We start from the raw sequence: 23,180 nt of genomic DNA on the forward strand, positions 1-23,180 counted from the left end.
TGCTAATCTGCTCCTGATCCTGTGTCATCTAGATCCAACCCTAGTGTTTAGTTCAGGTTTGAATAATGATTTATTTGTTTGTATTTTCTAACACTATATCATTACAATCAACATCACTCTTGTGTTTATGAAGAGAATGAGTCAGTGTTTCAATATGATCATCATGTTTTAGGTGTAATATATGATCCTGTCAATCAAACTGAACAGACTGCATTCAGTCACTTCTGCTGTCTGGACGTGATGCTTTCCATTTGAGACACAGAAACTTTTACATTCTTACACAATTACTGTCACTACGGCTGATTCTTGAGTTGTGATCATGTATTATACTTTAAATAATATTTTCATATACAGTATATTTACACGTATATTATATAAATGTAATGATTATGTAACAATTAGTGTCAGAACGGATGATTCTTGATCTTGATCTTTTTTTTTATATAATAAAGTTTTTAATCTCCTATAAATGATCAGTTTGTCTGCGCTGCTTCACTAAAGCAGAAGTGAAAGTGTTCCAGTCCAGATCATGTAACCAATCAGAGAGTGAGACTGAAAACCCCATTTGCATTGTCAGGGTGGAGTGATTGTGATCCTCTCAGAATAGAGCAGCTCTGTCTCCAGAGACCATGTTCAAACCCCAAGAGCTTTATTTGACATTTACTGCTACATCAACCTTCTGAAAAGCACCTGCATCTTCATCTGTTAGTTGAATGATGTTGTCAGACACAAAGTGAACTTGTTGAGAAGCTTTATTGAATGTTGCAGCAAACACAGCAGATTGAAAGATCACACACACACACACTCAGTTTCAGTATTGAGTTGTAAATCACTCCAGCTGCAGCACTAGACTCATGTGAATCCTGCCTGACACAGGACACTCAGATACGGCTCATCTTCAGGAGAGAAACATCAGCACTCAGAGCTCTTGTGGAACGAGACCTCATGAGGAGCTCCATCATGTGTTACTCTGCAGACGTACAGCTCTCCCTCTTCCCAGCGTGCTTTGCTGAGGGTCAGGACGCTACTGCGGCTGTAGCGGCCGTCCTGCTGGCTCTCTGCACTGGTCAGAACCCCCTCGGTGACCTCTGACCCGTCCAGTGTCCAGCTCACCAGCGCCCCCTGTGGAGAGTAAGAGCTGAGCAGGCAGAGCAGTGCGGCTGAGTCTCCAGAGATCTGCAGAGAAGAGGGCGGCAGCAGAGACACTGAGGGCTTCACTGTGGGACCAGCTGCAGGAGACAAACACAACACATTCACACACACACACACACACACACACACACACACACACACACACACACACACACACACACACACACACACACACACACACAAATTTTAGATTAAAACAATAATTAACAATAATTAAAACAACAAAAAACAATATCAGTAACACTTTATTTAAAGCTTTCATACATATTGCATTATAAAATAACTTTTTAATGAATTATGCATTTTTAATTTGGTTACAGTTATTTATGATAAGATATAAGGCATTGTAACATACATTATGAAACACTTTATAATGCATTAAAGGCTTTATGTAAAGTTTCAACACAATTTGTAATAATAATTATCATTAATAAATGTTGTTCTTGTTTCAACTTGTTTTAAATTGTATGTTTAGGAATATTATAAGAATTAAATAGACAGACTTACTGAACACTAATTATAACTGCAGTCATAACACATTATTATATTATCTATTCATTGTTACACCTTCAAAAATTATAATACACCAAAACTCATGACAAACAACCAATTTTAGACGTAACAAGGAGTTTGTAAATATTATTGCACATTTTAACTTTGGTTACAGTTATAAGTAAAGTTTGCCACAATATCTAATAATCATTATTATTAATAAATGTTGTTCTTGTTTCCACTGTAAAACACTTTCTGAAATCTAAATTGTATTTTTTTATTAGGTGATTAAATAGACAGACTTACCGATCACCAGTTTAGTTCCTCCACCGAAAGTCCACCACAGTGATACAATCTAATGAAACGCTCGTACAAAAACCTCTATTCCACTCGAGTGAACACACACTCCAGCAGAGAGAGAGAAACAACACTTCAACACACTGATATTAGAAGATCCTCAGCTCTTCTCAACACTCACTCATTCAGATTTGACTAAATGCTTTCTGATATAACACTGTTTAAAGAAATATATTTGATGAGCTGTGACCTCTGAGGTGACCTTTGACCTCTTTGATCATGGATGATGTTGTGGAGTTTCTCATAATGATGCTTCTGTTCTTCATATGCAGATCAATCATCATGATTCACAGAAAAACCTGCAGCTTCAAATAAATGAATCAATAATTCTGAACATTTCAGATGCACATTGTTTAATAAATAATGACCTGATTATGAGTCCTGATGAACTTCATGCATGTGGAAAATGTGGGAAAAATAGATATCATGAAAATATTTCCCAGAGAGCAACATGTCAACATGTCCAAAGACCTTAATGGACTTTTTTTATTATGACTCTAAATATAGTAAAACTGATTTATTTAGTTCTTGATTTCTCATTGTTAACATGCTTGTAAAGGTGTAGCACAGAACTGAACTCAGAGAAACTGCTGCGTATGACATATGTTTAAAATGATCTACATTCATGATTCTCCAGAGAAAACCTAGTGTCTTATCAGCCTGACAAACAAAAATACTTCACAACTAATAAATATGTGCAATTAATCACTAAATGGTTCAATAACATTATTCTGAAAGTAAAATCTTCTATGTAGAGTTTATGAGTTTGTTATCAGCACAAGCTGTTGTAAATCCTGCCCACTTCTTTGCATTGTCAGCACATGCTTCAGTGCTCTGAGAGTGTTTATAGTGCTGTGAGTTTAACACTTCATGACTGAGAGCAGAACACAATCTTCATCATCACACAAGACTAAACTACAGCAATGAACACAATCAACATCTTCATCTGGACCATTGCACTGTTTATTCAAGGTTTGTGTAATACAGTTTTTACAGTGATTATTAATTCTCCTAAAATGTGAAGTGTATATATTTATCATATACTGTATATCATCATATATACATTTTTCATTTTTGTTTGTGTTTTCTTTCAGAGTGTAGAGGACAGATCACTGTAACTCAGAGTCCATCAATAACAGCAGTTCAACCAGGAGAAGAAGTCAGAATAAACTGTAAAACCAGCAGTAATGTGGATGCCTGCTGTTGTGGAGGGACTGGATGTATTGCCTGGTATCTACAAAAACCCAGAGAAGCTCCTAAACTCCTGATTTATGGACTGAATAAACTCCAGTCTGGAACTCCATCTAGATTCAGTGGCAGTGGATCTGCCTATGGCAGTGATTTTACTCTGACCATCAGTGGAGTCCAGACTGAAGATACAGGAGATTATTACTGTCAGAGTTTACACAGTGGTCCAGTGTTCACACAGTGATAAAGAGTCGTACAAAAACCTCTGTCAGTCAGACGTCACAGTGACTGCACTGATACAGCTGAGAGAAACTGCAGCTGCTGATGGAGGATCACAAACTACACAATATCAATGTTTAGCAAAGTTTCTAAAGACTTTGAAAATATACATTTATCAGTAGGCATATATTTTGATATGAAATAAGAGTTAGAGCTGATATTGATTATGGCACTGGGATGTTTTATTGTCAGTGTTTCAGATCACAGTATGAGAGCGATGCGGAGTGAAGCAGAAACACCAGCTGTTTTTAATGTGTTTTCTCTCACTCCAGGATTGATCTCAGTGGTTTCTTTCATCAGTGGTCGTGGAAATAATATACATACTAACTAATCAGATTTGGTCTGAAAGGAAAGTTGGAAAGTTCTTGCTTATAGAACTGTTATATAAAGTAATATCACCTTCACAGTCGTGCTGCTCTTCATGTCTATGGTAGAATCACAGGCGTGCTGATATTCAGTATAACGGCACTCTTGATCATGTGACACTGCTTACATGTGGCAGGAGGAGAGAAGAAACAGCACAACACCTTCACACATTTAAAGAAAAAAAAACAAAACCATTTTGAAACATGTCAGCATCTACTAGCAACTGTTAGCTAGGCTTAAAATATGTTTTTCACAGCGGGTTAGATGTAGCTCAGTGTTACAACTAATCCACCAAGTGTACAACGATAATGAAATGAAAACAGGGAGCCACACAACTTTTCAGGTTTGAGTATTTATTTATATATTATTATTATTATTTATTTATATATTTATTCTGCCACATTTAACTTTGTTGGACTTTCACAAACAATGTTGTACTTTAAATGTCAAAATATGATTTTTCCCCCACATTTGTTAACTATGCATTGATCACTTATTTATTTATTAAGAATATAGTCTGTTTTTCATGCAATAAACCCTTTAAAATGTGATTTTAAGCTCATTTTTATTATTATTACTGTTATTATTAATAATAATAATTTTGCATGCAGCTGCCACACACAAATATGTCGTGAGGCCTGGAGTAAAATATGAGGAGGACTCAAATGCAGTGAGGAGAAGTTTATTAGAAAACTTAGTGAACAATATAATAAATTCCGTGACACAGTGAGTAATCGTGAAGCCTCTCCGATTAGCGGTTCCAGAGAGAACAGGCCACAATCCTGCGGACGTGAAGAGAAGTAGAGACCAACGTCAGACAGAGAGAACCCAGGAATGTCCAGCAATAGACGAGGACAGGAACCAGCAGGTGAACTGTCCTGTACCGATCTTCACGTCTAGGAATCCTGAACACAGATCACTGGTAAGAAGCACAGCTAACACCAACAGACCAGAAGCACACACGCGACATAAAACAATCCACTGACAAACACTGGTAGACACAGCTGGGGATATAAAGGGTAGAGGAAACGAGTGACAGGTGGGGAAGATCAGCTTGTGATTGTGCTAATTGCCACCCTCACGAGCTGCAGAAATGACAGGACCAAAACAAACAACAGAGAGGGACCGGTGACACACCCTGACCCGTGACAAAATATAATTCAATTACAATATTTGATGATTTTATTTATTGCAAAACTGTGCAGCCCTTTCCTATATCTCTATCCATGATATTGCTCCATAATAGCAGGATGATTGGATGAGGGATGGATGTATGGATATCTGTCTATACAGATCCACAAACAATATCAAACTATACAGAAAAAATAGTACTGAATTATGTGTGTTACACACAAGTGTTCAACTAACCCCTCTGTCTGTTACAGTTAACCCCGCATATGGGGTAAGCTGTGACATCTGCACTTCTGTCACTTTCAGTGCAACTGTATGAAAATGGAAGGTCCTCGAAAAAAAAAACGTTAAGTGTTCGTTTGTAGCAGAGATGTGTGTGTTGCTTGTGTAAAAAAGAAAAGAAAAGAAAAAAAGATTAATCTAACTTAATTATTTTTTTTTATAATTGAGCCAAAACCAAAATGTGTTAGGTTGTGCCCCGCTCTCCCCTACTAAGAAAAGCACTGGGTAAGGTAACTACATGGGTTCAGGGTTAGTACCTAGTTATTACCCAGTTATTTCAATTACTACACTGTAAAAAAATTCTGCTGTGATTTTACAGTAAATTACTGGCTACTAATTGCATTACTTTCACAGTAATTTACATGTAAATTACCTGTTAATGTAAATTATAGTAAAATTACAGTTGTGTATATATCAAATCATTACTGTAATTTTACAGTGCATAACTGTATAAATACAGTTATCAGCTGTAACTTGTACAGTAATTTACTGTTTTAGCTGTAAAAGTAATGCAATTAGTAGCCAGTAATTTACTGTAAAGTTACAATTAAATACAGTAATGCAATGTGATGACAGAAAAGTAGTAGTAAAAAAAAGGATTAAACAATGCTTTCCTCAATTGTTTTATTTTTTTGATACAATAATATCATAACAAACATGTTGCATTAAGCTGTTAGGACTACATCCCAAACTCTAACTCGACTGACACTATTCTCAGAACACAGATTCTAATTCTAATTCTTCCAAATGCAATGCCACAAGAACTGGTAAAGGTGAATGTGTATGTATGTTGAATGCATGCTGGCCTGTGAATGTGTGTGTTTTACCTTATGAATGTGCACGGGTCAGGTAATAGGTAAGGACCCAAAAAACAAAACTATTAATTTTGTCACGGTTCATGGGTTCACTGTCTCGCCCTCGCTGTGTGCCAGTGTTGTGTGTATTAGTGTTGTGGGCATGAATTGTTATCAGCTGATCCTCATCGAGCACCCTATTTATTGTCTGTGATTTCGCCCTGTCTTTGTCAGATCGTTGTGAGGCTTCACTGGACCATTGAGCACCCGTCACTTCAGTTTTTGCTGGTTCCCTTTGAGTGGTTCACCTTCCCGGATCTCTTGCTTCCTGTCTGGATTCTGCCTGGATTATTCTGCCCATTGCGTCCCTGCGTTGCCAGTGCCTCATTAACTCTGTTCATCTACGCTGACCAGCTTCTCTGCTTTTCCTGTTTATAATAAACTGCTGTTTTCTAGCAATTGGATTCTACTCTCGTTCTTTCTATACAGAGCGTGACAAATTTATACTGGCAGCGACCCCAGAAGGATGAGGCAGATTAAGTGTCAGAGCAGGCAGGAGTAGGCAACGAGATATCAGTCCAATAAACACAGCCAGAGGGAAAATCCAAAACAATAGCCAGGTAGAAGTGAAGGTCTCGACCAGAAGGGCAGCCCAACATATCCAGTGGCAATATGGCAGGTGAAAATGAAGAGTGCCAACAATGACCAGAGCAAATGGAAAAAAAGCAGAAAACAAAACTAATACCATTGAAAAGAGCAAGGCAGGACAGGAGCAATTAACACAGCAACTCGAGCCCCAACACACAGGTTTCATGACAGTAATAATACACAACACAAAATCTGCTTATGTTGCCATCCATTCAAAATCCACAAGTTTTCGCAATAGAGAACAAACTTGCTGATCGATGCCACCCTGCTTTTTTTGGATTTAGATCCCGTATCAAGGTTGATGCCGAGGAAGCACCTAAGACGACAAGAAAAAAAAGCAAGGTGGCAAAAGCACATGCAAAATACCTTAGATAAGAGGTGCTGGTCCTGTTGCTGGGACAGATATCCAGGAACAGGAATGAGCACCCTTTAAGTCAAGTCAAGTCAAGTCAAGTTTATTTATATAGCGCTTTTCACAATACAGATTGTATCAAAGCAGCTTCACAGTATTAAATTAAAATAATACATCAATGTTTATTTCTAGTGGAAAACATCCACTTTTGGTAATGCTGATCAATAGTATTGTTGATTGATTAATTAAATTAAATATCCCCAAATATCCACAAGTTTAACCACTTTAACCTAAGGCGTTTTAAAAATAGTCTTAATGTTATGGACAGAAAAACAAGAGTCATGATATAGAGTGAAATAGGATTATTAAACTTCAAAAAGTGACAGTTTAATTAAAGAAATGCAATGCGCGCTTACAAAAGTGTAACGTAATGCGATTACAAGACACGTGACCAAGTGCACATCACAGAGCGATGGAAAAAGTGAGCGTTTGCAGTTAAAAACTACATAAGTATTGTTTTGTTTATGAAAATGATCAATCATTTCAATTCAGAAGACTTTTATTTGTCGACTGGAATCGTGTGGATTATTTTGATGCACCCTAAATATGCATTTTGAACCAGCTGAATTTTAAGCTGCAGATAAATAGTCACAAATGTTAAAATGTCATTCACAGAAATACAATGACAGACACAAACTTGTATTCTTTCATTCACATTCCCAGTATAAACTCAAGTAGGCACTTCCAACTTCTCAGATCTGCCATTTCAAATTGCCCCGCCTATCTCTCTTACCGCCACTGAGTTTGCAAGTGCACGAGTTAGTTACGCATCTAATATATCGCGAAAATAGTTGCAAAGTCAATGTGTGAAGATTTGATATTGCAATGGCAGATTTGAGAAGTTGCAAGTGCTTAATTGAGGTTGTGCTGCGAATGTGATTGAAAGAATACAAGTTTGTGTCTGTCATTGTATTTCTGTGAATGGCTTTTACATTTGTAACTATCTGCAACTTAAAATTCAGAATACAAGTTTGTGACTATTTTCTGCGACTGCTGATCTCAACATTCAACAAGTTTTCACATTGGAGCTGTGAGTGTAAATTTTAGCATACAAGTACAAATATTAATTGTACAAGTTCTCAAATTCACATCTACATGCTCTGGAGTGTTGCTACTCTTTCACCTTCATAAGATCACGCCGGTGTTGGTGGGGGGGGGGGGGGTTGAAGCTGGCCGTTGGGTCTGTGCGGAGGACTGGTCTGGTTCTCGTGGATCTGATCCGATGACTGTGCCGAGGACTGTTGTGTCAACGAGGTCTTCACAGGTGTTTGTTTCTAGGTCTCGTCTAGTTGTCATGGTCTCTTCTGACATTCAGAGCTCACTGTGGTCATCTTAGGGTGCAGGTCCAGCATCTGATCTGGATACGGACTAGATCCGGCTGACAACAGTTACCTCGGGATAAGAATGAGACAGAGAGACTAACTGTACGTTCACACCGCCCTGCCAAGGACGCCGGAGAAAGATTCGGGGACGCTCTGATGCTCTGACGTAGATCGAAGTAGACCAATGTTTACAGGATTGCGTTCTCAGGAATCCTCTCAGGCGGAGGACTTCTACATTCTGATTGGTTGCCGCCGAACCGCTTCATAGCTTATTACCATAAAGTTGACCTGACTTCAACTCTCGCTCTCACCGCCCAAGACGCGCCGCGCCGCCCTCGCCGGAGCTCGTCGCCGGCTCTCATTGAAAATGAATGACTTCCGGCCACTTTGACGCTCTCGCTGGCGGCGGTGCAAACGCACAGTAACATTAGCGTAGATGCCATTGTTCATTGTTATGAGAAGTGTTTCCGGTTCTGGTTGAGCTAATTTATGCGGCCTAACAATCCTTTTTGAATTATATTGGATTATAGGGATTTTAATGATATAAATGTGTTATGTTTATGCTAGGTTAAAGAGGTGTGTTTTTAATATAGATTTAAACTGCCAGAGAGTGTCTGTCTCCTGATCAACACTAGGAAGACTTATCTTGTGTCTGCTCCTCGATCTGCTGCCAGATGGAGGCTGGAGCCACCAGTCCATGATCCCTCGACCTCCATTTCAGCAGCATTAGCTGTGAGGGTTTCTCTGAACTGCATCTTTTAAATAAAGGAATACATATTGTGAAGTCATTATTAAGGATTAGGTTTTTAAGTGCATAGGTTTGATAAATGTTGTTGTCAGAGTTCATGCAGCAGTATATGCAAAATATCGGTAACAGTTTACAATAAGGTCTCATTTGTTAACATTAGTTAATGTGTTAACTGATATTACCAATATATTTGTTACAGTATTTGTTAACATTAGTTAATACAAATACAACTGTTCAATGTTTCTTCTTGTAGTTCACAGTGCATTAACTAATGTTAACAAATACTGTATAACTTTTGATTTTAAATGTCAAAAAGAAAATGAACTAAGATGAATAAATTCTGAAGTATTACGCATTCTTACTCGGTTAACTAATGTTGAAAACTAATATTAACAAATAAAACCTTATTGTAAAGTGTAACTAAGACTGTAAAACCTGTTGGTGTCAGATTCCAAACAGTGCGTTCAGATAAACTTTAGTTAGTGTGTTTGCTCATAATCATCATATATCCCCACTGCAGTAAAATGTACTACATGTTCAAGTTCTACCATTTTAATCGCATTATACAGTGATATATACTCTTTAATATATTTCTTTCACTCTAAAGTGCACCTGCTCTAAAGCAAATTACGTTAACGTTACATTCAATAACACAAGTCAAGCAAAAGACAATGAATTAATAAGCTGCACTTATCTATAACGGTCTTCTGTTTCGGAGCTCCCCACAGGAGTGTTACAACAAAATAAATCTTATTTTTAATTTCAGATTGTACATATAATGAGTTGTCTCCGCGGGTGTTATGCAGCAGCCTGGTGGTCAGTGTAGCTCGATTCACAAGTAAATGACTTTTGAAATGTTCGTGAATCAAATCAGATAGAGTCGCCTCTATAGATCACTATGGTGCCGAAAGCATAGTCCGACTCCTATGATTCGATAACTAATCACTCGTTGAAAAAGACGAATTGACAGACTAAATTTTAGCAAACAAAATGGAATATAACTACTAAATATCATTTCATTAGCCAACATTACAGTGCACTGGATACAGCACAGCAGTTTTTCTAATAAAACAAATACACAATTATCCTAAAATGAAACCGTAGGCCTTTTCATCAACACTCCGTATCCCCGCGACCGAATGGGTATTCTGATGTTATGAAGGCCTAATTATCATTGCAAACCATCTAGATATTAAAAAAAAGTATTTTATCTTGCCAATTAAAACATCAAACAATAGAACAATAAATTAATTAAATTACTTACTCGTTTTTTCAGCTGAATGATTCCTCTCGGAAACGAAATGGTCTGCGACGCGTCCGCTGGATCCTCCTCAGGATTTAAACGCCAAAACCTTTTTTTCAGGCGGCTGAGTTCCTTAATTCTAGTAGTGGCCCGCTTGTGACAAATCGAACTCGGGTCGAAGGTACACACAGCTACACCGAGTATGGACCTGACACCAGTAAAACTGATTTCAGTCGAGGCTCAGGGTGGCCCATACAGAAAAAGCTGTTGGCCCAACTGTGCTTGCTATCTGGCTGGGGTCTTCGTTCTCAGCTGAATAGTCTATTTTGTACAGTAATTTGCTGTCATATCACAGCAGATAGTTAAAAGTCAGTGAGCAAATCCACATTACTCTGAAATTACAGTAAAACAATTAAAACAGTATTGTACTGTAAAAACACAGTTAAATATTGTGAATGTCTGGAAATATTTTACAGTGATAAGTAAATAGTAATAACATGGAGAACAGGACTGTAAAATAAAAAAGCTACTGACTATCAAACATTGTTCAAAGGGCGAGGGGGAGGCGTGTTAGATGTGAAAGACACAATCAAATGTAATCTGATTGAATGGTCGCCTGTATTAGATATTGAATGCCTTGGACTTAACGTTTGGCTATCCCCTGAAATGTCATTTATTTTAATTTGCCTGTATCGTCCTCCTTCATCTATCATTGCTTTTTATGATAATTTACATAAACTCTTAAAACAATGTCAAGAAAGAAAGGAGCTAATTTTAATGGGTAATTTTAATATAAACTGGGAAAATAACTCCGACCGGAAAAAACTTAAAGACATAACAGACAAATTTAATCTCACCCAGTTAGTTCTTGGTCCCACCCGCATCACTCACTCCTCTCAGACGCAAATTGACTTACTGTTTGCAAACAGACCAGAAAAGCTAACACAATCATTCAATTTATTAACAGGTTTATCTGACCATAATATAACACTACTGGGAAGGGAACTCACCAAAAAACGTTTTAAGAACACAACCACAGTGAAACAATATCATCTGAGTATTCCTAAAAATGATATGGACAAATTAAAATCTGCTTTAAATGATATCGACTGGACTGATCTTTTGGCTATTGAAGATGTAGAGAACATGAACTGTTTTCAAGCACTGCTTATACTATAATATCCTCATATAGGAGAAGAATGACACACAGACCAAGACAGAAAAATTCTCCACCTTGGCTCAATGAGGCTCTCTGGAAACAGATGAGGGACAGAGACTCCTCACTAAAGTTTGCACTTAAGTCAGGACTCAGAAGTGACTGGTATAGCTATACATCACTCAGAAATAGAGTAGTAAGGAACATAAGGAAAGCCAAAGCAGATTTCTATATGAAAGTAATTGATGATGCAAAGGGAGATGGGAAATCTGAAACAATCTTAATAAATTAATTGGGAAAGATACTCAGCACTGCGCACCGGCACTTGAACTGAAATTAAATGGAATCATAACCAGAGAAGACGACATTATAGCAAGCACTTTTAACATTTTTTTTATCCAATCAGTTGAGGAATTGGCACAGAATTGCATTGCTAGTAATATAGTGAGCATTCCTATTGATATTGACAAACCTGTTTTTAGAATTGAGGAAATTAGTGAACTTGAGGTAGAGAATACCATTGTCACGGGTGACGCCTGGTTCACACCGGATGCGGAAGCGTCGCGGAACGGAAAATCACGCGCGGTCCGGCGCCTGCCTGTTCACACTAGAGGCGTATTCTCCGCGGCGGTCGACAAGCGCTTCTGCTCAGTTGTTGTTTATTCAGAGCTATTTTTTTACATCATGGGTAAGTAAATAACCTCATAAAATGAATACACCATGTTTCTGTAACCAAGAAGTTTGTACACTTCTTGTATTAATACTTTTTGTTAATACTCGCGGTATTTTAATTTGAAAATTGCTTATATTTTGACAATTGACCGGATGTCTCGTGTTTCTTGGTGTGACTTCCTGCCGGAATGGACGCGAATCACTCGCGGCTCGCGCAAAAAATAGACCAGACGCCGAAACTGGCGCTTCACGGCGCGGGCCGGCCGCGGCGCTCCGCGTCTGGTGTGAACGACACCATAGGTTAACATGGGCGCCGAAAGGAAGCGGCCTCCGTTCGGCGCCGCTTCGGCGTCCGGTGTGAATGGGCCGTCACCCCTCATTTACACTGCACACGTGTGCGGTGCATTACGTCTGCGACAAGGTTTTATTCCGTCCTCCACGCGGTGCCAACTCACACCAGGAGCATTTCAGAAGCGGAGCGACTGGATGCGCGAGACCACGTGATTTGCCTGTCCGACGTGTTTTTTCTTGATTCTTGAGTTTCTACCATACAGTCTATGGTTTCTACCAAGGATATTGGTGTGTAATATGTTTGGGAGTTTGCACAGGGTGTTTATTTTGAATTTGACAATGTTTTTTTTACTTTTATTTTGTATTCCCGGTGCGACTTGGACGCGCGTCCGTCAAAAATAGACTAGGCGCCTATATTTAGCGAAGCGGCGCGGAGAGCCGCTTCTGGGAAGCTTCTGAAACGCGCCGCGTCGCGGCCGGTGTAAACACAAGCATTGACTAGAATGGGCGCGATCAGCTCCGGTAACCGTGTCGCAGCCGTAATGCGCCGCAGACGTGTGCGGTGTAAATGAGGGGTAAAGCTGCGTTCACACTACACGCGACCAAGCGACGCGATACCATTCATTTTCAATGGGGAGCGGGCGACTTCCGGCGACCGTTGGCGACTGGATGGGGCGTGTCTGGCGACGCGACAAAGTTGAGAAATGTTTAACTTTATGCAAATGAAGAGCGACTTTCGCGAGCGACAACCAATAGGAGTGAAGTCAGTGGAGCACACGTGATCCGTCACTCTTCAGTGCAGCGTCTGACCGAGGCAAGATGAATGAGAAGTTTATTTTAGCAGTCAGAAACTGTCAAATAATTTATGATATGTCTCTGTGTACATACAGTGGTACTCGCCGTGCTGCTCCGAGCCTGAATGGTTTCGTGAACTCAGAAAGACCAGTATTTGCCCATTTTCTGCAGTTAAATAGCCACGATAGCACAGGACACTCGCTGTTTCTCATTCATCTTCAATATTATGCATTTTATGTACTGATCCCATTTATATTTAGACTTTTCCTTCCAAAATGTAAGCTTGTAGCGGCAAGAAAACAGATTTGTTGTCTTCAACACGTAACATCCGTGAATGTCACTCACAAACATTACCTAGGCAACCAGAAGTGAGAACGCCCACTAACGACCTCATCGCCAGCCACTGGCGACATGCAGCGATAAAGTCGCTTGTAGTGTGAACGGGGCTTAAATGAGGGGTCAGGGTGTGTCACCGGCCCCTCTGTTGTTTTGTTTTGTCCTGTCATTTCTGCAGCTCGTGATGTGGGCAATTAGCACAATCACGAGCTGACCTTCCTCACCTGTTGCTCGTTCCCCCTACCCTTTATATTCCCAGCTGTGTCTAGCAGTGTTGTCAGTGGATTTTTCATGTCAGGTGTGCGTTCCTTGTCTGTTTGTGTTCTCTGTTTTGCTTACCTGTGTTCAGGAATCCTAGACGTGGGGGTTGGTGCAGGACTGTTGCCTGCTGGACCCAATTCTCATCTATTGCTGGACATTCCTGGGATCTCCTCTTCTCTCTACGTCCGTATGTGTGCGGGCTGTGCTCACAGGAACCACCAATAGACTAATCATTTGTTCACTGTGTCACTGAACTTTATTTTGTTCACAAAGTTTTTAATAAACTTTTCACTTCTCATCACTGCATTTGAGTCCTCCACATCTCTATACATCAGGCCTACTCGACAGCCATAAATTCGTTAAGGAACTCAAAAGCTAAAGATGCCTTTGGTCTTGATTCTGTATTTTTTAAAACTCATAAACAGTCTTTAATTAAACCTCTTACACATTTAATCAATTTATCAATTAAACAAGGTATTTTCCCAAGTTCCTGAAAAACAGCTGTGGTAACCCCCAATTTCAAGGCCGGTGATAAAACACTGGTGGAGAACTACAGGCCCATCAGTATCCTACCTGTAGTATCCAAGGTAGCAGAGAAATGGCTGGTGAAACAGCTGACTTCTCATCTTAGTAAAGGCCATACACCACTGCACCCAATGCAGTTTTGGTTTTCGAAGTAATCACTCCACAGAAACAGCGAACTGCTTTTTTATCGAGAACATCAAAATGAATCTAGATAAAGGAGGCGTGGTGGGTGCAATATTTCTAGATTTAAAAAAAGCATTTGACACCGTCGATCATGACGTTCTTTTGTCAAAACTATCCTATTTTAATTTTTGTGGGAATGCAATCAAATGGATGAAATCATACTTAACTGACAGAAAACAAAGCACACGCATTAACAACACTCAATCTACATATCTAAACTGTAAAATAGGTGTCCCTCAAGGATCTATACTGGGCCCTCTTCTGTTCAGTCTCTATATAAATGACCTGGCCACTGTTTGTCCATCTGTACATTTACAAATGTATGCAGATGACACAGTCCTCTACGTGCAAGATAAAAATAAACAACAAGCTGCACACCAACTGATTGAGACCATGAGCAAGGTATCCATATGGCTAACTAATTCATGCTTACACCTGAACATAAGTAAAACAGTATGTGTGTATTTTACAAAACAAACTACTGTGACTTATGACCCTGAGGTAATTGTTAACCAAGAGAAGGTTAGAGTGGTATCTGACTTTAAATATCTGGGAATCATCCTAGACTCACAACTCTCATTTAAAAAGCATACAAAAAAGGTTGCCAATATTGTTAAATTTAACCTGGCAAATTTTAAGCACATAAGATCATACCTACTAATGAAGGCCGCAAAGCTCTTCTTGCATGCGATGATCTTCTCACATTTTTCTTACGGTTTAACTAGCTGGTCGCAAGCTAATAAAACAACATTGCAACCATTGGAGTCACTTTATAAACAGGCATTAAAGACATTGTACCGTAAGGGTAATAGCTATCATCATTGTCACATAATCAAAAAACACAACATGTTTAGCTTTGAAAACTTCAGACACTTTGCTGATGCCTGTCTTGTCTTTAAGGTACTCCGTGGGCTTGCTCCACCACCACTGTGCCAGTTTATAAAACAGAAAGATAAGGTCAATAGAGTAACCAGAGCAGCCTCCAGAGGGGACTGCATAGTTCAATATAGTCTGTCCTCTTTTAAGAAAACAGCTTAAATCTTGGATTAGGGACAATTACAATTGTAACCATACACCAAATACTTAAGTCCATGAACATACTTTGCTTTTATTGCTTTTCTTTCTTTCTTTCTTTCTTTCTTTCTTTCTTTCTTTTTTCTTTCTTTCTTTATACTGTATTTACTTAATACTGTAATTAAGTTGGGGGTTATGTGAGGTGAGCAATATATTGTCTGTTTGAGGGTATGCTCATATTGTATGGAAGTATATGGGTAGCAATATTCAATTTGAAATGTAATATGCAAAATCACAATGCAATATGTAAAATGGCAATGCATTTCTGTATTTAAATTTTAATTTTCCCATACATTTGTGCAACGTTTGGTGCAAAATGAAAATGAAGTTATATAATTTACATTTGCCATTTCATACACTAGTTTTAATATGTAAATTGAGTACATTTTTAACGCTTTATAAGTTGCAAAATTAAAATGTATAACAGAAATGATTAGATATGTTTAACACGTTCAAGCAAAAACTGTAGCAAAATTGTCATTTAAATGTAATTTTTTCTTAATTGCATTTACACTCACAGTTAAGACACTTGCGATTGCATTTCCATTAAGTGTCCCGCAATGAATGTAGCAAAATTCAATGTGCAATTTGAAAATGGATTCTGAGCCGATCACGTGCCCGTCCTGCCCTGTCAATCACTGCGTGAAGGCGGGGCTCGGCAACAGGTAAACATACGCCGCTATGGTGCGTATTTTGAGGTGTTGGAAGGAAACAGGGCGGCGGCAGAGCTGATACGAGCGTTAAATTCACTAGCAGATGAAGTGGAGCGTGGACAGAGAAATGTATTCCCGTAGATTATCACGCGCCTGCAGGTGATAGAACCAGTAAGATGTTGGACCGTCTGGGTCTGGGAGAATGTTCTGCCTTATCAAGCGTCAACACCCATATCAACATTATGCTGAGCAGCTGTTGTCTGATGCTGGACTGTGTTGATGGTTTCGTTTTGTATAAAATATTATCATTGTCTGATACATGCTTATCTTTATTCTTATTAGCCTACTATTAACTGTAATACCCAATAATGTTGGAGATCTTATAGTTTTTTCTTACAAATGCATAAGCTATTACTCTGAGATCACATAATATGCATGACAAAGCTCCGTTGGTATTTGGTATGTGACCGATTTATTTATTTATAACTGACTATAATGTTCAATAAAGTGACGAATGTGATGTGTGACCATCTCTACCCTGCAAACACGTCCACTTGGGGCCCACATGGGCCTCACTTGGGCTAGTTGGGCTTCGGCTGGGCATGGGTTCAGAGTGGGCTTTGTTGTTGGGCCCCACATGGGCAGTAGATGGGCTAAACTAAGTGGGCTCCAGCTGGGCTCCACTCCTAAGATATTATGTTTTCTATATAATAGAAATAGATATTAGATATAAATATATAGTATTTATACTATTATATAATATAATATAATATCTTATATTTCTAATTTCTGTAGTTTTTGCATTTTTAGTTTTTGTTATTTATTATTAGATATTAATATTTATATATTATTTTTAGATATTATGTTTTCATATATAATTATTCAAAATTGAATAATATATAGCCACTGGGCTAGGTCCACTTTTTATACGAATTTTATTAGACTATTAAGCTATTTAGAAGCCATAGCAATTTAATAGTGGTCTTAAGCACTATACGACTTTCAACAGACAAGTTTGCCACAGCAGGTTTCCCCACAAAATGTTAAAACCCCAAAGTAAGAAGTGCGCACTCTGAGTAGCAAAATTAACTGGGCCCCATCTGGGCAGCCCACATGGGGCCCACTCACCAGCCCATATCCATCCCTTATGGGCCCCACATGGGTGTGTTGACAGGGTATTTATGCAGCTGTATAATCATAAAATATGAGGCAGACATGCGAGTCCCTTTCCATTTTATAAAGCATATTGATAAGGTGTTAATTATGTACATGGTCACGGAATCTGACGGGTCAAATTCATCGACCTAGCCTTTTTTGGGTGAATGTGGAGCAGTAGGGGGCTGAGTGACCTCAGAATGACCAATAAATATTATTTTAATCTAAAAAAACAGAAGCAGCACAAACAAACAAAAATGACAGCACAAACGAAGTAAAAACGATTGAGCCTATTTTGCTGACGTTTTGCATTGGGTTGGGGGCGGGGCCAAATTCACGCCGTGATTGACAGGGCGGGACGGGCACGTGATCGGCTCAGAATCCATTTTTAAATTGCACATTGAATTTTGCTACATTAATTGCGGGACACTTAATGGAAATGCAATCGCAAGTGTCGTGACTCGTGAGTGTAAATGCAATTAACAAAAAAATACATTTAAATTCCAATTTTGCTACAGTTTTTGCTTGAACGTGTTAAACATATCGAATCATTTCTGTAATACATTTTAATTTTAATTTTGCAACTTATAAAGCGTTAAAACAAGTATTCAATTTACATATTAAAACTAGTGTATGAAATGGCAAATGTAAATTATATAATTGAATTTTCATTTTGCACCAAACGTTGCACAAATGTATGGGAAAATTTAAATTTAAATACAGAAATGCATTGCCATTTTACATATGTCACATGCCTGTCCTGTCTTGTGCTGCACATGGGTGTTTTGTTATTTTGGGCCATGTGCCCGTGTCATTGTCTGATCCCTCCCCCTTGTTATCTGATTATTGATTTATTTGTCCCACCTGCCTTACTCGTTACCCTCCTTTGTTTGCTCGCCTATTTAGTCTCATTGTGTTTGTAGTCCAGTGCTGGTTCGTTATATCTGTGTTTCCTCGTGTTCCTGCTTTAGACCTGTTTATCTTGTTTGCCTGTTTTGTTTTCATTTGTACCTGGATTTATTTTCTATTTTTTATTAAACATTCTACCTCTGCATTTGAGTCCTCGCTCTCCTTTCCACACCCAGATCGTGACAACATATTGCATTGTCATTTTGCATATTACATTTCAAATTGAAATTTGCTACCCATATGCTTCCATAATATTGTTATAAAATTCCTGCTGTATTTATTACCATTGCTACTGTATTTATTAAATTTATAGTGTATTTTTATTGACTTTTGTATTTTAGGGTGCCTGTTAAGACCTGGCTAGGGACAACAGATGGAAACTAGTGTAGCTGTAACTCTGGCTTGTTTACAGCAAGTAACTTGTTTGTTGATCAATGAGCATTGTCCCTGTCAAAAAAAAAATGCATGTAAGAGGGAGAGAAAGTTGTTTTTGTACATGCAATGCTAGCAAAGAGACATGTGAGTTACCTGAATGTGATCTCTTGATTTACGTGACTATACAACAATGTTCACTAACTCTCATTAGAGTATTAGTAGACTGTATAGTATTAGTATACTAATTATTAGTTGTGATTGACGATCAGTTAAACTTCACAGAGCACATTTCTAGAACGGCCCGGTCCTGCAGATCTGCCTTATACAACATTAGGAGGATCAGGCCCTTCCTATCAGAGCTACACAACTCTTGTTCTCTCCAGACTGGACTATTGTAATGCTCTCTTGGCCTTCCAGCATCAACTGTCAAACCTCTGATCCAAACACTAATAACACTATATCATTACAATCAACATCACTCTTGTGTTTATGAAGAGAATGAGTCAGTGTTTCAATATGATCATCATGTTTTAGGTGTAATATATGATCCTGTCAGTCAAACTGAACAGACTGCATTCAGTCACTTCTGCTGTCTGGACGTGATGCTTTCCATTTGAGACACAGAAACTTTTACATTCTTACACAATTACTGTCACAACGGCTGATTCTTGATTTGTGATCATGTATTATATTTTTAATAACATTTTCATATACAGTATATTTACACCAATGCCTATAAATGTAATGATTATGTAACAATTAGTGTCAGAACGGCTGATTCTTGATCTTGATCTTTTTTATGATATTTTTATATAATAAAGTTTTTAATCTCCTATAAATGTAATGATCAGTTTGTCTGAGCTGCTTCACTAAAGCAGAAGTGAAAGTGTTCCAGTCCAGATCATGTAACCAATCAAAGAGTGAGACTGAAAAGCTCATTTGCATTGTCAGGGTGGAGTGATTGTGATCCTCTCAGAATAGAGCAGCTCTGTCTCCAGAGACCATGTTCAAACCCCAAGAGCTTTATTTGACATTTACTGCTACATCAACCTTCTGAAAAGCACCTGCATCTTCATCTGTTAGTTGAATGATGTTGTCAGACACAAAGTGAACTTGTTGAGAAGCTTTATTGAATGTTGCAGCAAACACAGCAGATTGAAAGATCACACACACACACACACACACACACTCAGTTTCAGTATTGAGTTGTAAATCACTCCAGCTGCAGCACTAGACTCATGTGAATCCTGCCTGACACAGGACACTCAGATACGGCTCATCTTCAGGAGAGAAACATCAGCACTCAGAGCTCTTGTGGAACGAGACCTCATGAGGAGCTCCATCATGTGTTACTCTGCAGACGTACAGCTCTCCCTCTTCCCAGCGTGCTTTGCTGAGGGTCAGGACGCTACTGCGGCTGTAGCGGCCGTCCTGCTGGCTCTCTGAGAGTAAGAGCTGAGCAGGCAGAGCAGTGCGGCTGAGTCTCCAGAGATCTGCTGAGAAGAGGGCGGCAGCAGAGACACTGAGGGCTTCACTGTGGGACCAGCTGCAGGAGACAAACACAACACATTCACACACACAACACACACACACACAACACACACACACACAATTACATTTTTAATGCATTAATTATGCACTGCTATATACATTAAAATGCATGTATGATCTCATCAATAAGTGTAACAGCAGTTATAACACATATTATCTATTATCAGGCCGATCTGACTGCTTTAATTCCAGCAATTATTCACTCTGAACATAAATATCTTACATTTTGAGATATTCTCCTGAACTGAAAATGTAACTCAATTTCAAACAGAGTTAAAACACAATTGAATCACACAGAATGAACAAAACACTGAATTATAAGCACAACATGAGCAAAAGAGATTCAGTATCATTGACTGAACTACAGAAAGTAGCAACATTTACATTCTGATGTCAAATCTCTTTTTCCATGTATGATTTCTACAATAAAAGATGAACTAAATATGAACTCAGTGTAGAAATAAATGAAGGAAAAACAAACCTGTAATAAACTGAATAAACTCATAGTGAGACACAGTGTGGAAATATGTTTAGGATTATTATTATTATTATTTTTTTGTTATTTGTTGTTGCCGTTCTTTTGAATGAATAACTTAATCACTTTACTTAAAGCCTTTATATGTATTGCAATATAAAAAGTATTTTGAATATTGTTATACACATTATAAAGCATGTATGATCACATGAATAACTGTAACCGTAGTTATAACACATGATAATATTATCTATTCATTGTTACACTTTCCAAACATTATAATACACTAAAACACATTATAAAAAACTTTAAGATGTAAAAAGTAATTTGCAAATATTATAAGACATTTTAACTTTGGTTACAGTTATTTATGAAAACATATATGACATTATAACATACGCTATTGATACCTTTAAAATGCATTATACATAAAGGCTTTAAGTAAAGTTTGCCACAATATCTAATAATCATTATTATTAATAAATGTTGTTCTTGTTTCCACTGTAAAACACTTTCTGAAATCTAAATTGTATTTTTTTATTAGGTGATTAAATAGACAGACTTACCGATCACCAGTTTAGTTCCTCCACCGAAAGTCCTCCACAGTGATACAATCTAATGAAACGCTCGTACAAAAACCTCTATTCCACTCGAGTGAACACACACTCCAGCAGAGAGAGAGAAACAACACTTCAACACACTGATATTAGAAGATCCTCAGCTCTTCTCAACACTCACTCATTCAGATTTGACTAAATGCTTTCTGATATAACACTGTTTAAAGAAATATATTTGATGAGCTGTGACCTCTGAGGTGACCTTTGACCTCTTTGATCATGGATGATGTTGTGGAGTTTCTCATAATGATGCTTCTGTTCTTCATATGCAGATCAATCATCATGATTCACAGAAAAACCTGCAGCTTCAGACTTCAATCTTCAGTGAAAATCTCTTCAAATAATGAGTTTATTGAATATTAGAGCCAAAGTCAATAGAAAGTGTCAACAATGAAAATATAAAAGGTATTTTGCATGTTCTCCACAGTCAAGCATGTTTTCATATTCAAGGTCTGTTCTAAAAGTATCTGGACTGGTTATGAATCTCCACACAAGATCATGAAACGTGAACAAGCTCTAATATGTCTCCATCTTTAACAGCCTGTTTCTTCTCCATTTGATGATTTCAGACACACATGAGGCTTCATGATAGATGGAGTGACACCATGAACTCTGATTAGAGATTCACAATCAGTCCTGATACTTTCTGAACAGACTCATGATTCATGATCTTACTTTAGTGATGGCGGTTCATCTTAGACTTAGACTTAGACTTAGACTTAGAAAACTTTAATGTCCTCAGAGAGGCAATTTGTTGTACAGTACAGACATATTGACACATAATCCACAACATAAAAATTATCCACATGCACAATATCATAAATAAATAAAAACTACTTCACATTACTTCACATATATTCTCAAGTCATACCCCTCCCCACACCTTATTTGATTGGGTTATTGCCATGGGAATGAATAAGTTTTTTGCTCGATTGGTTCTAACTTTGGGGTATCTATATCTACGACCTGAAGGGAGAGGCTTAAACTCCACTGAAAGTGGATGGGTTTTATCCATGCAAACCTTGTCTGCCTTCTGTGCCAATCTCATCAGGTATAGTTGGTACAGGTCTACCTGTTGTTTCCCAATGATTTTTCCACAGGTTTTAACAATCTTCCCCAATTTGTTCCTATGGGCGATTTTTGAATGTCCATACCAGCATACTATGCAGTAGGAGAGAATACTCTCAATAAAGGACTTATAAAAAAGAGTCAACATTTTATTATCAACATTAAAATAATTAAGCTTTCTAAGAAAATACAAACGTTGTTGACCCTTTTTAAAAACAGCATCAGCACACTGATCCCAGGATAATTTGCTGTCAATGATAAGACCAAGATACTTGTACTCCGTCACCATCTCTATCTCCTCTCCTTTTATTAGAGTCGGAGTGGGTGACGGTACCCCATGTCTAAAATCAAAAACCAACTCTTTAGTCTTAGATGCATTCAAATACATATCTAGTGGAAGTGTAGCAGTGATGATGGTCACATGACTGAATATGGACACAGAGATGGACGTTCATCTGCACATCCTCAGTGTCTCAGGAGTCACAATAAAAATACTAAATAAAGTCATGATTCTGTAACTCTAGTGTATATTAGTTTGTTATCAGCACAAGCTGTTGTAAATCCTGCCCACTTCTTTGCATTGTCAGCACATGCTTCAGTGCTCTGAGAGTGTTTATAGTGCTGTGAGTTTAACACTTCATGACTGAGAGCAGAACAGAACACACTCTTC

At 38.2% G+C, this 23,180-nt stretch overlaps 2 long non-coding RNA genes across 2 annotated transcripts; one reads left to right on the forward strand and one right to left on the reverse strand.

The window, feature by feature from the left end:
- The first annotated feature begins 2,875 nt into the window (after positions 1-2,875).
- On the forward strand, positions 2,876-6,509 carry LOC311071504. The gene is made up of 4 exons (XR_014603878.1): positions 2,876-2,973; positions 3,096-4,504; positions 4,590-4,756; positions 6,276-6,509. It is a non-coding gene; the product is annotated as an uncharacterized lncRNA (long non-coding RNA).
- Positions 6,510-19,909: 13,400 nt separating this feature from the next.
- On the reverse strand, positions 19,910-21,583 carry LOC311071506. Its single transcript, XR_014603880.1, has 2 exons — positions 21,392-21,583; positions 19,910-20,345 (listed from the first exon to the last, which is right to left on the reverse strand). It is a non-coding gene; the product is annotated as an uncharacterized lncRNA (long non-coding RNA).
- Positions 21,584-23,180: the final 1,597 nt, after the last annotated feature.

Source organism: Abramis brama (assembly GCF_963993115.1).
Source record: "Abramis brama genome assembly, chromosome: 20".
In the NCBI taxonomy this organism is placed as follows: Eukaryota; Metazoa; Chordata; class Actinopteri; order Cypriniformes; family Leuciscidae; genus Abramis; species Abramis brama.